General features: G+C 40.3%; 1 protein-coding gene across 4 annotated transcripts in view; it reads right to left on the minus strand.

The window, feature by feature from the left end:
• FAM222B (family with sequence similarity 222 member B) overlaps positions 1-13,942 on the minus strand; it is a 64,537-nt gene that overhangs the window by 17,490 nt on the left and 33,105 nt on the right. The window contains exons 1-2 of one of the 4 annotated variants that reach the window (XM_074189074.1): positions 3,272-12,179; positions 5-90 (exon numbers count right to left, since the gene is read on the minus strand). The exons of 2 other annotated variants lie outside the window; for them this stretch is intronic. The gene's annotated coding sequence lies outside the window, so the exon portion shown is untranslated. Of the gene's footprint in view, positions 1-4; positions 12,180-13,942 lie in introns of those variants that run through there. One more of the 4 variants, XM_074189073.1, reaches the window with a different exon arrangement.

A 13,942-nucleotide genomic window follows, 5' to 3' on the forward strand; every position in this document is an offset into this window, starting at 1 on the left:
GTACCTGAGTTCAAATCCGGTCTCAGACAGGTAATAATTACGTAGCTGTGTGGCCTTGGACAAGCCACTTAACCTTTTCCTTGCAAAAACCTAAAAAACAAAACAATCTCAGGAGACAGAGGAAACAAAGCAATGAAGGTAGTGATACTCTAGTCTCAGGCCTTATGAAGAGGGTATTGTGATCCCAAAGTAAACAAGAAAAGAGAGGGTTGTAAGATCAAAACCCCCAGATGATGAGTGATTTGGAAAGTACCAGCTATATATCATAACATAGTATTAAGGAAAGCATTATAACTGTTAGAAATTATTAACAAGGGACCTAGGTTGTGTGAGAAAGGGAACATAACTTGGCAGAGGGGTCTCGGGAACAGTTAGACCTTTAATTATTAAGGGCTCAAAAGAGCTGCTGTTTCTGTGAGTTTTTATCTATAGACATTGTATTAGAAATGAAAAAATTATTACTATTATTAAAATGATTTTGACTTCAAGGACCCCTTCTCCCCTCTCCACTTGGAGAACAGTTGACTGAATGGACAGAGTTTTGGAATCAGAGACCCCAGCTTCTAGTTCTCTCTTTGCCACAAACAAGCTGAAGCTCTTCATCCAATTCTCTAAGACTATTGGGTACAGACTTGCAGCTCCAAACTGGGTAGCTCTTCAACTCCAAAGATCTGTTTTAGAAATAACCTCAGGAGAAAACTGAGCAAATACAAGTTTGGCTCTTCCTCAACCATTTTCACTTTTGAAAAACATCAGTTTAGGGGAGGCTATGTGGCACAGTGGATGGATAGAGTACAGTCCTGGAGTCAGAAGGACCCTAGTTCAAAATCCAACCTCAGACACTTATAATTACCTAGCTGTGTAACCTTGGGAAAGTCACTTAACCCCATTGCCTTGCAAAAAAAAAGCAAAAAAATAAAAAAAGGAAAAAAATAGAAAAAAACCCCATTAGTTTGGACAACTACAATAACCAGAGATCAGTCTTTTCATTTGGGTACCACATCCTTTCATCAGGCTTGACTGTGATCATTAAAGCTATTGGAGCTATGAATGCAACTAAATATCGTTGTGCACATTAATTAGTCTTAAAGTGAAGAATTCTCTGGGGTGGCAGGAAGGAATACATTCTAGACAAGTGGGACAATCATTGCAAAAACAATGGAGCCAAGAGACAGATTACATACACGAAAGGGTCAGATTATGAAGGATTCTGTATTTGGTCTTGGAGTTGCTATTGATATGGGCAAACTTGCCTTTTATAGGAAGATCAATTTGACAACTGAGTGGAGACAAGGCAAGAAGCCCAAGAGCATACTCTTATCTACCATCAGTCCAGTTATGAGAGGCTGACAGCCTGCATAAAGGGAAAGGTAGTGACAGAGAAGGGGATATATACCCAGACCTGGGTAACTTGGCAGGATGGTAGTAGCCTTGACCACAATAGGGAAGCTAGGCAGACAGAGGATTTAGGGGAAAAGATGAGTTCAGTTTTGGCTAAATTGAGCTTAGTAGTTCTACAGGACATCTAATTTGACTAATCCAACTAAGAGGCAGCTGAAAAATAGGAAACTGAAGGTCTATATTTTGATCGTAGAAGTTACAGAAAGCAATTGAAATGTATTTAATAGAGAAGTGACCTGTGCTTAAGGAAAATACACTATGTAGATCAGAACACTCAAGGACCAGTGAGGAGAGAATTGCAATTGTTTAGGTAAGAAGTGATACAGACCTGTAGTGAGGTAGTGGTTGAGAGAAATATGATATGTTGAAAAGACAGAAATCTGCAAGATTTGGCAACTACTTAGCCATGTGGGGTAATAAGTCAAGGATATCATTGAGGTTACAAACTTGGGAAACCAGAAGGCTGGTAGTGACCTCAAAAAATTCAGAAGAAAGGTGGGAATGGGTAAAGAAAAATTCAATTAAAACTTGCCGAGTTAGATTTCTATGAGATCCCTTTCAAATATCTAAAATATAATTGGTGATGCAGTACTGGCCCTTAGGAAAGAGACTGGGCTTAAATATACAGATTTGGGCAAGGTCTATCTAGGGATAATTAAAGTCATAGAAGATAATGAGGTCACCAAATGACAGAATGTTGAGATCAAAGGGCCCAGCCTTGGAGTGGCCAGAATTAGGGTAGCTATCATACTCCTGTATACACAACTGGTGACTCAGTAATGGCTGAAAAGCAGTAAGCCAAATACAAAGAAAATCAGGAGACAAAGACCTAGAGAAGAGAGGGTGTGAGGGGGAAAAAAAGAGTGGTCACTATTGTCAAATGTTGCCAGGAGGTCAAGAATTATGAAGATTGGCAGTAGATTTGGCAGTAGGAGATTATCGGTGATTCTGGTGAAGGCAGTTCAGGTTATTGATAAAGGTAGATGCTCAAACACAAAATGGTATGGAGTAAAATGGAGAGAAAGCAGAGAAAACAGTGTAGCCAGCATTGTTTCCAATTGTTTGGTTGAGAAAAGGGAGAGGTATAGGACAACAGTTTGAGAGAATGACACAAATCTAATTAAGGTTTAGTAAGGATGTGAGATGTGAGCATGTTTGAAGGCAGCAGGGAAGGAACCATTAGGTAGAGATTGAAGAAAAGAAGCAGAAAGAATGATTGAGGAGACATATGCTGGAGGTACAAGTAGAGGGGTTTGACCTCTGATAAAGGAAAGACTCTCTCATTATGAGATAAGAGTGTGAAGCTTGAGGCAAGTTTTCCCAAGATTTGGTGGGATTGTAAAGGAAGTATGGGAGATATCTCAGTAGAGAAGTTTTAGATTTCAAGAGGGAAAGGATAGAAGATAAAATATTATATACTCTAAATGAATAAATTTCTTGCAAGTGAATTATAATTGAAAAACTCTCTAAAAATTACAGAAAAGCATTTTTAAAATGTAGGTACATGGTAGATACCTGAACTTTAAAGCCCTCTACAATACTGTTCTTCCGTCTCCAGCATCATCTATAATTCCTTTTTATTACTGCTAGCAGTGGCCTGGAGTCCTTTTTGTGGGTGTTTAGGAAGGGATCCAACTGCCACCCTAAGCTCTTTGGCATTTTGGCTAAGAAACTGCTGGGTTTCATTGTAGGTCACAGATAGAGCTGAGCAGCAGGGAGATCTCCCTGTGGCAAGGTCAGGCTGGTTTTATTTTAGCTCTGATCTAAGTGCAGAACAGTACTCTCTGAAGGAAGGGCAGGTGAGGATGGCTAGGGCTGTGATTCAGATACCCGTGAATGAACAGGAAGAAAACAGACAGCTCCTACTCACCTCCACCTCACAGAGGAGGATACATGGGCTTTCTGAGCACTATAAAACATTCCTCTGGAGGCCTGGAAGATGAGAACAAACTTTTCACTCAAAATCTCCAATCACCCACACATTTTGATCACCATCTGGCTTTCCCTTGAACTTAAATTCCAATATGATTTTGCAACTGATACTTCCAGATGCACAACTGGACCTTGAAATCCACACTTCCACCACCTGAAAGGGACTTGAAATCTAGCTCTTGCTTTCTAAGCAAAGTCATGTGCTAACCTGTGTTCAGGAAGCCAGGGTAACTGAAACAGTCTTGGCAGACCCATGGTGAGGAGTCTCAGGCTGCCTAGCTTTCCAGTGCCAGCTAGAGGGCTCACTGCTTACCTAGATGAAGACTCATTGCTCCACTGTACCCCCATCAGTTCAAAGTCTCATTAATTCAGAGTTGGAAGGGATCATCAAGCCCAGCCACTTCATTTAAAGATGAAGAAACCAAGGTCCACAGAGGTCATACAAGCAGTGACAGAGCCAAGATTTGAATCCAGTGCCTCCTGTCTCAAATTCACTGCTTTTTCCTCTACCTCATGACTACCAGTTCTTTCCATTATTCCTTACATTGATGGAAATGTGATACACAAGAGTGTGATTAGCATTCACTTCTGAATTAAAACTGTGGTCCAAAGGATGAATTGCTGTTTATGGATTTTAATTAAAAAATGAAATTGGGGGTGGTGGCATCTGAGACCCCAGGTAAAGAGGTAAAATGTTATGTACCCTCTGTTATTTATGACTCCAATTTATAAAAGCACTCAACAGTGAAAATCCTGAGGGCATATGCATTGCAAGAGAATGTGATTAAAACTAATTGTGAGATTGCATTAATTAAAAGACTCATTACCATTATCCTTGGTAAAGTTCCCCCTTCCATGAGCTACCCAAAGGCTTCTTTTGATGGTGCCCCTCCATCTCTACAAAAGAGTATATATTTTTTCCTTCTGCCTATAAAGCTACAGCTCAGGTCTCAGGAGGGACCCAAGTAGGAGTCCAAGGAAGTGACAAAGAATTAGTGACAAAGGCAAAAAAGGAACTACGATATCCATACTATTTGACACAGAGATCCTACTCCTAGTTATGATAATCTAAATGACATCAAAGATGGAAAAACAAGGTTCTCTATACTCCAAAATATTCATTCTAGCAGTTTCTGTGCTGGTAAAGGACTAGAAACAAGTAGATGCCCATTGATTAGAGGAAAATGGCTAAACAAACTATGGCCCATGGAATATCATTGTGCCCCAAAAGAAGTAAAGCATGAGGAATTTTAAGAAACCAGGTAAGAGGATCAGGAAAACAATAGACACAATGACTGCATCAGCATAGCTGAAAATATGCTTCCTCCCCTTTCTTTGGAGAGGTAAGTGGGAGGAAAGGAAAGAAATTTATGGGAGAGGATCACTGCATATGCAGGAGTCCTCCTGTCAGACAGAAAAGAAATGATTAGAAATAAATTTATGTAAAAACAAAAGCCATACATTTAAAAAAGAATTGCTGGCTCATAATGATGGAACAAAAACACAGTTTTGGAAAGAAAAAAATCTGTAGAGTGACTGAATTATATTCAGCTGTTCAGATCCTTCCATTTTTATAGTCGGGTCCTTCAATGGGAAATCACAGGGAAATCACATGCACTGATAAGAGTTGGATGCAAACAAATATGAATCCCACACCAACTCAGGAAGTAGACTATCTTACCAAGTAAGGTGATGGCCATCACCATTCACTCAATCCAAATTCTTTTAGTTATTCTTCAGAAACCTGAGATATCCAGTCCCCACCCCGTAACAAGATATAGGTTAGGATAGTCTCCTACAATCTATCTACAAGGCTTCACTTTCCCTCCCTACTGGCATGTATTTAGGACTTTAAAAATGCATATGATCATTCAGTGGCTCACTCCTAAGTTGTGGAAAGGAATTTCATTATGGTTCTCTACCTCAGTTTTGTTACCTAAAAATGAGGTGGTTAGACTAGATGTTCTCTAAAATCTCTTCTGGCTCTGAATCTCATGATTTTGTGACCTATATTTCAAGCCTAGCATCATCTGAGCTCTCTTTCTCCCAAGCTGGCACTTAGAATAAGACGATATATACAGTTAGGGGAATCAACAATTATCATTGCCCCATATCTTCCATTTTTGCCTTTGTTCCCATCCCTGAAGGATACAAACACCTAAGGCAGGATTCTGAAAACTTATTTGAACAATTTACTCAAAAATATTGAGTCCAGGGATAGGCACAGGCCAGGAGTGAAGGGATCTATTTTTGCACCATACTGTCAGCTTCACTTGGCTTCTCTTCTTAATCTGTGCTAAATGGAAGTCATTTATGTTTCTGAAAATGTGAAAATGCATGCTTTGTGGGTTTCCAGCACCTAAATCAGAAGCTCTAATTTTTCATTATCCTCTGTAATGAGTTTGCCTTCCAAAGCCATTTTAGGAAGGGCATCAGGGCTGTAGGTTGGCTTGCTGATGAATGGCTTTAGGAAGACCAACTGACCACAGAAATGAGAAAGACTGTTTCAAGAATTCAAGACAAGCTGTCGGATTCCAGGAGAGTCCTGCTCACAGGAGACCATGGCACTGTGCCCGGCAAGACATAATAGGAGAAAACAACAACAAAAAGAGAGTAAAAAGAATTAACTTCCTCCAGATTAGGCACAAATGCTGAATTTTTACCACTTTTGGCAATTTCTTTGAACACTTGTGTGCTGATTCAGAGCATTTCGGATTGCTTATTTGGTTGAAATGTAACAATAAATAAGGGGCAAATTATCCAGGCCTTTGAACTTCAAAGTCTGAACTCAATACTCCAACATTAGGAATTCCTGGCAAAAAAAAAAAAAAAAAGACTATAAGGTACCTGAATATAGCATCCTCAAAAAACTGAAGAGCAAAGAATCATTTCAAAGTGGAAGACTTCTGAAGGTGGGGAACTCACACCATAAGTGATCAAAGGATCAATCTAAGGGTTGGACCCAAAACAAACCAGGCTCCAATGCTTGCCTTGATGACCTATTGACCCTGCAGTTATGGGCCTGGAAGCTCTTCCTCCTGATCTAGTCAAGTAAGCAAACCCTGAAAAGGGGAAATGGAATTATTCCAAAGTCACCAACATGTAGCTGGGAAGCAATTTCTGGAGCCCATTTAGTTCCTAGTCCCTTGACCTCTCCTGAATCCTGAAGGGAGCAGCAAAAGAAGATCTCCAAAATGCCTCCAGAAGCTCTAAGCTGCTGGCTTCTGGCCACTGTTCTCCTTAGCTCAGAGACCCTGGTGAAAAATGCACAGAAGCTCCCCTCCTCCAGGGTCTTTGCAAAGCAAAGAGAGGTTAGTAGGGAGGTAGCCCCATGTATCAGAGCTCAAATCTGAACCCTAACAATGCCAACTTGGGGGGGGAAATTCACAATCCTTGTGGTCTTTAGTTTTCTCACCTCTAAATTGAAAGTTGGATTGTATAACCAATAGGGAAGGTCCCCCTTACAGCTCGGAATCTATGAAGAATAAAAACACTGAAATAAATGGAGATCCACAAAGGGAAGACATAACTGACAAATTCACAGACAGCTCTACTTTTATATCTTTTTTTAAAGCTGAATTAGCTTTAAGTCAGTTTTACCTGTAACATCATTTAGGTATTATGGGCAAACTTGCACTGTTTCTACAAGGTAGACACAGATTAGATGTCCTTTGTTTAACTGTCAAAACTCAGTATCTTAAGATCAATCCCTTGCCAAGCTCCAAAATTCTTCCATATATGCCCATTATTGGGGTGGCTAGGTGGCACAGTGGATAGAGCACCGTTCAAATCTGACCTCAGACACTTAATAATGACCTAGCTGTGTGGCCTTGGGCAAGCCACTTAACCCCATTTGCCTTGCAAAAAAACTAAAAAAGAAAAAAAATGAAATAGACATATATGTCCATTATTCAACAAGAAACAAATGCTTGACTATTTCAAACTACCCTAGTGAGATAACTAGGGTGAGGAAAGTCACCTCTCTTTTAGAGATGAAGGCATCTAAGCCCAAAGAGAATACAAGACTTGTCCAAGGAGTCATAACCTAGCAAATGGCCATGGCTCACTCTAGAATCTGATCCCTGGTCTAGTTCCAGGTTGCTTCCACCATTGACTTTCATACCACTACTCCAGACATGGTAATAAAAACATTCAGCTCCAATAAAACCTCTATAACCCAAAGTGGTAGATGGTGCCAATAGCAGTCATATGTATTGGGTTCATATGTATTGGGCCCCAGCCCCACAGCTCAGCTCCCCCATTACTCCATTATAGTTTCACCAGCTGCCACTTTGAAACTGTCTCTTAGTGGGGCCATCAGTACAATGGGCAAAATGACAGTTCTGACCACATTAACAAGTCATTAAAAATACAACTGCAGGATTCAAGTTTATAGAAAAAGTTAAGCTTCAAATTTAAGTACATGGATCTTAGATTGCTGTAATCATGGGAATGTGACATTACTCCCTAAGAGGGAATTATGTCAGAAAATAAAGCAAATAATTAGGGAACAATTACTCTATTATCCTCAACCAGAAAGCTCTCTTATCCCTGTTCTTGCTGGTCAAGGAAAGCATGGACCTGACTAACTCTGACTTAATACCCAGTTCTCAAATCGCAGTTTATACAGTTCTTAAGGCACTGTTCTCCAGAGAGAGGCTTGTGGTGTACTCAAGTTTCCAATAGAGGAGAACCATAAAAAATTGAGAAGGGGCAAAATATTTAACAGTTGGTAGGGTGGCTAGGTGGCACTATGGATAGAGCACTGGCCCTGGAGTCAGGAGTACCTGAGTTCAAATCTGGACTCAGATACTTAATAATTACTATTAATAATAATTAAGTGGACAATCGGGAACAATTTTGGGCTGTCTGCAAAGGAGAGTGCCATCTGTATCCAGATAAGGAACTGTGGAGTTTGAACAAAGTTCAAGGACTATTCCCTTTAATTTAGAAAAACAGATATCTTATTGTCTGATCTTGTTACCTCTTAGACTTCTCTCTTCCTTAAGGATATGATTTCTCTTTCATCACACTCAATTTGGATCAAGGTACAACATGGAAACAAAGTAAAGACTGACAGATTGCTGTCCATGGGGGGTGGGGCGGGGGGAGGGAAGTAAGACTGGGGGGAAATTGTAAAACTCAAATAATATCTTTAATAAAAATAAATTTAAAAAAAAGCAGAATTGGCCAAATTGGGGGAAAAAATTAAGTGGCCTTGGGCAAGTCACTTAACCCCATTTGCCTTGCAAAAATCTAAAAAAAAAAAACTGAACAGTTAGTAAGAAGCTGAGAGTAATGTAAAAGAAAGATGATAAATAAGAGGGCCAGAAAGTTATCTATCTGAAAAGGCATTTCTAGAATAGTGTAGTGTAATGAAAAGAACACTTAGATTTGGACTCACAAGACTTGGGTTCAAATTATATCTCTGCTTAAGAGCCAGAGAATTTGGGTAAATCATTACCTCCTAAGGCTTCAGTTTCCTCTTCTGTAAAATGAGTCTGGACTAGATTATCTCAAAGAGCCCTTTCATCTCTAAATCCTAAAATAAATAATGTAAAACTCTCAAGTAAATAATGGAAAGTAAACAATCAAAACAATATCTACAATGACTATAAAAAGGGGGAAATCTTAAAGATTTTTAAAAACACATAGACACCAATAAACAAGCTATGATGAACATTTTGCACGTAAAAATTAAATTTTAAATTACATAAATTAGTGTATGTTGTATTGATTTTGTTTGGAGGGGAAGAGGGAGAGGAAAAAGAATAAAGCAGGACAATTGCTTCACTGAGATCTAAAAGGAAGTTCATTATGGTTCTCTTTACCTCAGTTTTGTTACCTAAAAATGAGGTGGTTAGACTAGATGTTCTCTAAAGTCCCTTCTGGCTCTGAATCTCATGATTTTGTGACCTGTATTTCAAGCCTAGCATCATCTGAGCTCTCTTTCTCCCAAGCTGGCACTTAGAATGACGATATATACAGTTAGGGGAATCAACAATTATCATTGCCCCATATCTTCCATTTTTGCCTTTGTTCCCATCCCTGAAGGATACAGACACCTAAGGGTTAAACCACTTTAGTTAGGAGGGGAGGAAAATCCAGGTTTGGGAGATTTAAAAGGGGCGGAAGAACAGTTCTAATGCCTCTGAGGCAGTATACACAGAATGTAACATTTTTAGATTTAGAAAGTCTCTATGAACACCAAATTGTTGTATGAGGAGGCCCCCTGGCCATGGAAACATCTGATAAAAGATATGGATAGTAAATCCAATCTAAGCAGGCCCTGGAGGAATTCAACAGGGCTCCCTCCAAATTTTGGCAATAAATAAGACTTCAGTTGGTCAGCAGAAAATTCACCACTGCTCCTTTACTTGGCTAGTGAGCCAAGTAAAGGCAGGTGCCACCCACAAACCAAGGGAAACAGGAGCAGCTTCAAGAAGAGAGGAAAAGGGGGGGGGGGGGCTAAGTGGCGCAGTGGACAAAGTGCCGGCCCTGGGGTCAGGAGTACCTGAGTTCAAATCCGGCCTCAAACACTTAAAATTACCTAGCTATGTGGCCTTGGGTAAGTCACTTCAACCTTTGGATGCTGGACAGTAAACATAGGAAAACAGGTTAGCATACACAGTATGCTTCACACAAAGTTCTCCCCAAATTGGAAGGGCCCCTATCCACCCTCCAAATACCAGGTCCAACTATTTTTAAATGAGCCACACAGTCCTGAGGCAGAGGAAAGGGCCTAACTCCCTCAAAATGCCTCCAAGTAACACTGCTTTTTGCATGAAACCCACTTCAAAGGATTGGTACATGATGCCCTGGCCTCCCATTCAACCAACCATGAGAGTATGAGGAAATTTAACCTTGTTCCATCCTTGGTGTGCCTCTCCCAAACTGACCTAGTCTTCTCCCTACAAACTTCACATCATACTTCCTCAAACACTTGATGGTTCACCCAAATGGATCTCCTTGCTGTCTCCCAATGCAGATGCCCTGCAAAGCTTTTGCAACATGAACATGGACTGCTTTCCCTCCTTAAAGTCCTAGATGTCTGCCCGGCTCAGCTCCGGCTCAACCTTCCATCAGAAATCTTTCCTGATTCTCTCAACTGGCAGGTCAACAAGCCTTTCTACCATGCTTACCAAGCTGGTGCTTCCCCACCAACATTCCTTCCACATGGCATTGATTTTATGTGTAGAGGCTATTTTCTTCCAGAAGAATGGAAACCCAACTGAGGGCAAGACCTGCTCCCATAAGCACAGAGGTTTGGGAAAGAGCAGGCTCCCTGGATTGAACTCCACTGGGTTTAGCCTGTCTTTTCCAACTTGACTCCCTAACCTCTGCTCTCTCTGTACTCCCTACCAACTAAGTAAGCATAAAAATTTCAAAGCCAGTTCCTTTGTGGAAAGAATTTTATTTAGATTAGGCATTTTAAAGGAAGAAACAGTTCAGTATGAGATAATTCAGGTTTGAGGAAGAAAGGTCTGAGCCAATACTTTGCTGGCTGTGGTCATTTTATCTTAATACAAATAATACTTCACTATGAATAGCCTTTTTATAACTTTCTGCCCAATCAATCCTACATTCCTTTTAAAAGTTCATCTAAAGGGGCGGCTAGGTGGCGCAGTGGATAAAGCACTGCAGTCAGGAGTACCTGGGTTCAAATCTAGTCTCAGACACTTAAGGATTACCTAGGCTTGTGGCCTTAGGCAAGCCACTTAACCCCATTTGCCTTACAAAAAAAAAAGTTCATCTAAGAACAATGTACTTTTTCTCCTTTGTCAACAAATCTTCACATCTTCCTCCAACTCTGCCCTCCCTCAGACATCTCCACCTAAAAGCTTTCACACAAATTCCTTTCCCAGAATGAAGGATGTGATGATTATTTGGGTTTTCCCTCTGGGAAAAGAGCCCAGAAGAACAGGCCAGTCCTAAAGGTGACAGTAGGTACTCATCCCAAATGGACATGTTTAATTTACACAAATCTGAACCCAACTTTGGGGGTGCCTAAACATACCATATATCCAGAATCAACTCAACTATTATTCGGACATTTCAAAGAGAGACTTTGTATCAGAACATCTTCTGCAGTTACTGCAATCTGTAACACTATTTCCTCCCTAGATACAAAAATCTAGAATGGCAACATTAGAATATTTTCCAGATTGCCTAGATGGGCAGCACCTCCTGTTCAAACACCAACTCCAACAGTTATCAGTGAGTGATCACTACTGTACAAAAGCAGAATGGTTTTTGTTAAGAGCCAGTGTTGGAAAGATGACATCCCATCACTTTTTTTTTAAAGGATTCAGATCCATTAGTTGGATCAGAGGACATCGGTTCAAATTCCAACTCTACCACTTACAACCTGTATAAGTGAATTGTAACGTGTCTAAGGTCCCTCCCAGCTCTGTAGCCTTGATCCTCTGATCTATCAGCCAATATGATATGAGAGCAGCTTTTCATACTCCTCACTTATCCCTGTTAGTGCCAGGAAGGGATGATACTTGTGATGACGGATCTTCCCTGGGATTGGGAAGGGGGAAAAGGGTCAGAGCAATTTTATGGGAGAATGAGACCTGCTTCTCACCTCAACAAGTCATGACTCCTCTCTCCTAAGCACTTCATTTTAACCAAGATCAAATAAAATGGACATTTCTACAGACACAGAGGAGAATGAATACAAGGATAAAAGATTGTACATGAAACTTCAGGTTTCACTTCTATAAGAGCTTGCCTTTCTGTTTAAATTTTTTTTTTAAATTAGAGTTTGCTTTTCTTTATAAATACATGTAACTTTCAATTGGTCTGTGCCTCCTTCTGGCCTTCTGCAAATTTTAAATAAAGATGCTTTAACCATCCCCCCCCCCTTTTGCTGCCCTATCCCTTTATCTTCCTCTCCACCCCCCACCCCTGCCTCCCACTACTTCCAAACTGAGAAAAAAGAAAAACATATTCTTTGTAACAAATATGCACAGTCAAGCAAGACTCACTCCCACACTGGCTGCATCCAAAAATGTATGTCTTATTCTGCATCTTGAATCCATCACTTTGCTTGTCAGGAGCCTCCCACTTTAAGCACAGGTAGGAAGCATGCTACAAGGCAATGAAATACCATTTGGGGAACCCACTCTCATTAGATTTCCTCTGCAGTTATTTCTATAAAGATCATCAACAGGGAGGCTAGGCGCAGTTGGATAGTGGATAAAGCACCGGCCCTGGAGTCAGGAGTACCTGGGTTTAAATCCGGTCTCAAACACTTAATAATTACCTAGCTGTGTGGCCTGGGGCAAGCCACTTAAACCCATTTGCCTCGCCAAAATAAAAAAAAAAAGATCATCAAGGTTTTTGTTATGTTGGTTTTGCTTTTGTTTAAAGAGACTATAAGGCAGGCAAGGCACAAAGAGGAAGAGGGAATCTAGACTATTTCCTATTCCTCCTTATTCTCCCATTACTACCTCAATCTCCATTTTAGGTTTTTCCCCCTCTAACAAGACAAGATTATGTTTACAAACCCTTTGAGTAGATACCATTCATAATTCTAGTCAGATAAAATTTTGGGGGGCAAGGAAATGGGGTTAAGTGACTTGCCCAAGGTCACACAGCTAGATGATTATTAAGTATCTGAGGTCACATTTGAACTCAGGTACTCCTGACTCCAGGGTCAGTGATCTATCCACTGTGCCACCTAACTGTCCCTAGATATAAAATTAAACATACTGAAAATACACACACACACACTCTCTTAGCAGTTTGCTTCCTTTTAACTGCAGGTACTCAATCTAACAGGATTATGAGCTCCAAAAAATATCATTTTAGAACCTTCTCTTAATAGCAAGGCTAAAAAATAGCAAGGCTATAGTTTCAATGAAGTTAATAACAAATGTGTACTTAACATTCAACCATCAACCTTTATTTCTTTTTCATAATTCTAACTTGAAGATCAATGGGCACCCTGACAGTGATGAGAATCTTACAGTCACATATGTGCTTTAAAAGATATCAGCAGGGGGAGGCTAGGTGGCACAGTGGATAAAGCACCGGCCCTGGAGTCAGGAGTACTTGGGTTCAAATCCGGTCTGAAACACCTAGCTTTGTGGTCTTGGGCAAGCCACTTAACCCAATTGCCTTGCAAAAACCTAAAAAAAAAGATATCAGCTCTATCTCAGATCATGGATCCCATGATATGCCAAAGTAAGTTCAAGGATGATCTCAGAGCACAAAAGGTCATTTGAAATGCTGCTTCCCCACAGATTCCTTTAAGATACAATTATACTACAGCTCTTCAAGAGTAAGGCAGTGCATCTTAATTGTGCAATAGATTTTTACCTTGCTTCTGACTTCTTGTGTAAATGAAGACTGGAAAACAAATGACTGGTGGAGGGTGAGGGTGAAATGCATCAGTCTGGTTATTAAAATCCATCAAGTTCATACTTCAGCCTTGCTATAACTACAGTAAAAAAAACTGACTTGCAAGTAATTATCACTGCTATCTGCAATAAAAGTTAATTGGACATAATTGAACTAACGCCCTAATCAAAGGAAAGCTGCAACTGGCAGTGAGCCTGCTCTCCCTGCTCCTGTACCAGGCAAATGAAACTGCTAACGA

Source organism: Macrotis lagotis, chromosome 5 (genome assembly GCF_037893015.1).
Source record: "Macrotis lagotis isolate mMagLag1 chromosome 5, bilby.v1.9.chrom.fasta, whole genome shotgun sequence".
Classification (NCBI taxonomy): Eukaryota; Metazoa; Chordata; class Mammalia; order Peramelemorphia; family Peramelidae; genus Macrotis; species Macrotis lagotis.